Source organism: Octopus bimaculoides, chromosome 6 (genome assembly GCF_001194135.2).
Source record: "Octopus bimaculoides isolate UCB-OBI-ISO-001 chromosome 6, ASM119413v2, whole genome shotgun sequence".
In the NCBI taxonomy this organism is placed as follows: Eukaryota; Metazoa; Mollusca; class Cephalopoda; order Octopoda; family Octopodidae; genus Octopus; species Octopus bimaculoides.
Window position 1 is genome coordinate 30,913,574 of NC_068986.1, and position 2,500 is coordinate 30,916,073.

Here is a 2,500-nt window from a genome sequence, read left to right on the forward strand (position 1 = left end):
AAAAAAAAAAAAAAAAAAAGAAATTGTGTTGAATTAGTTGGTGTTAATATTTCACTAGTGGTATGCCCAATAGATTTTTGTGTAATAAACATGGTCACATGTATACATACATACATTCATTCATTCATACATATATATTCTGTATGTAAAAACCTTAGTTGACTCAAGTATCTGCCCCTCTCCCCCCAATATTTGTTGCTGCTGATGCTATTGTTCATTCAACTGCTTTCAAGTGAAATAGAAATAGATGTTAGATAATTAGAGAAATTAAATAACCCATTAGTTTTCTAGATTTCCCTCCGTTCATTAGCTGTTGTTGCTCTCTAATGTTTCTGATGTTTGGTAGCAGTTCAAATAATCATGTTTGTTTTTAGCTCTTAATGAATTTACTTTCATTTTCAGAATGTGTGTGTGTATGTGTTTGTGTGCAATATATACACACATGATAAAATAATATATATATATATATTTGATTTTGAATGCTTTTTATTTTTACCATTTACTATGTTTTTTTCATTTTTTTTTTTCTTGTGCTACCCAGTTAGATCTACAGGTTCGTGACTGTTCTTCCCTATGTATCATTTTTATTTTACTTCTCTTTTATATGAAATCTAATATTAAGTTCATATTACTAGGGGAAAAAAAGTAAATTTTTTTTTTCTTTTTAGAGAAATACAATAGATTGCTCTCATACACACACACACACATATACATGCACAAATTGTAGATGTTGATTAAAGATTGGTTTCTTTTGATTATTCTTAATTAATGTGATTATCATCTCAATTTCTTCTAATTATACTAACAGTACATTCTCTATAACAAAATTTACTTCTGTTTTTCATTGTTTTGAATATTGATTATTTTGAAATGTTTTTTTTTTAATTCTTTCAAATATTGTTTTTACATGTGCAACAGTTTTAATATTATATATATTAATATATTTAATGAGTTCAAGATGTTAACTCTGATATTTCTCCAAGTGTCATTTGAAGGATACTGTTTGACAGTAATATAGCAGCCATATTGTTATTTTGTTGAAGCTGTTTATTAATGAGCATTATTAAAATGTTATCAATTATATATGCATAGAAATGAAATGCCAAATGCATAGAGTGGGCTGTCATATAGACATAAACTAGTTTGAAAACTGGTTTTATTATCCAAATATATTAAATCGATGATAGTAGTTCTCTCTCTTCCTTTCTCTTTCTGTTTGCACACACACACACACACACACACACACACACACACACACACACCATTTGTAAAGCTGAACTTGAGTTGTTTCTTTTTAAATCTTATAATGTGTTGTCTTGTATGTGTTTGCATGCTTGTTTTGTCATAATTTTTCTTTAGCCTAATTATGAATATTTGTCCACTGAAACCTTTTATAATCACAAGCAGAATCTGCTAATTGGAGAATAACAGTTTTGATAAATTTTTGTACAAACTAATCCAAATAAATTAACTATTAATCTGCTGTTTGTAAAATACATATTTTGTTTTAGTTGTTGTCATAGAAAAATTCTATAAAAGTAGATGTTCATAAGGACATTCTCGATCCTTTTATTAGTTATTCATTGACCAGTTATTGTAAATGTTATTATCAATAGCATACTTCACAGTAAGTCTATTTTTATTGTTGTCCATTCAGTATATATATATGCGAAATATATATTTATATATGTCCATATACATGTGTGTGCTGTCTGTGTTTATGTTGTTTCATTGTGTCCCTTACTCTGTACTCTCTTGCAAGTGAAGTCAAACCTGAACTGTAGCTATCATTATAGCATATTCTAATTCAATGAAAGATTGAATACCTCTTTTATTTCTAATCTCTTCAATGTTTTATTGAATATTCTGGTTCAGTTTAGTTGTTATCATTGAGCAGGCTGTTTTCCAGTTTGTTATTGTGCAATTCAGGTGTGCTGTTCAATATTGTAAGCTAATTTTAGCCTAACCAGACCCCTGTATAGAAATGTTGTATGGCCTGGCTTTATATATTTTATTTTACCATGGCTTAGTATAATTTCAGTGAAGTTATTTGATGCTAGACATGGCATGAGCAGTTTGTGTTGTGGCCAGTTTTTGTTTGTATATTTATATGATGGTGTTTTTTTCTTTGTCTATTCAATAAGTTTCTTAAACTAGACTTCCAGACCTGTCCATTATCTGGAAGTAGTGGAATAGTCTGCCAATCTTTCTGTTCATTGTTTGTTATTCATCAAGATTTTAAGTGAACTATATTTTGTGACATTTTGAAGGAATTGTTTAATTAATTCACCTTTAAAATGGATAGTATTGAGCTGTTGAATTTTGCTGTGAAGATATTTGACTGTAGTCAGGCCAAAATCATGTCAAGCCAAATTTCAAGATTTTTTTTTTTTTTTTTTTTGTGCATAAGATGAACATTTAATCAATGTTGAGCACTTGGTAGTAATTGTTAGTTTTACCCTAAAAGTTGTCCACTGGTAGTTATAGTGTAGTAACCTTG

The 2,500-nt window shown here is 28.7% G+C and overlaps 1 protein-coding gene across 6 annotated transcripts in view; it reads left to right on the top strand.

Moving 5' to 3' along the window:
• Positions 1-2,500, top strand: part of LOC106869356 (LIM and SH3 domain protein Lasp) — a 153,910-nt gene that overhangs the window by 136,940 nt on the left and 14,470 nt on the right. The gene's annotated exons all lie outside the window — the stretch shown is intronic.